Genomic DNA, 211 nt, shown 5'->3' on the forward strand with positions numbered 1-211 from the left:
GGGGGTGCCACGGGGACCCCCCCAGAAATAAAAAACCCCTTTTCCACCTCGGGCTGGTGCCACCCGGTGCCGTGTCCCCCAGCCATGGCCGTGTCACACCTACATCCCAATTTATTCTTCAGGCCAGAAGCAGCTCTCGATGGTTTGGGGGGGGGGAGAAGATGACGTGCCCAGCCCGCTGCCAGAAATGGGGGGGTGGCACAGAGTTGGG

This window comes from Calidris pugnax, unplaced genomic scaffold (genome assembly GCF_001431845.1).
Source record: "Calidris pugnax isolate Ruff unplaced genomic scaffold, ASM143184v1 scaffold173, whole genome shotgun sequence".
NCBI lineage: Eukaryota > Metazoa > Chordata > Aves > Charadriiformes > Scolopacidae > Calidris > Calidris pugnax.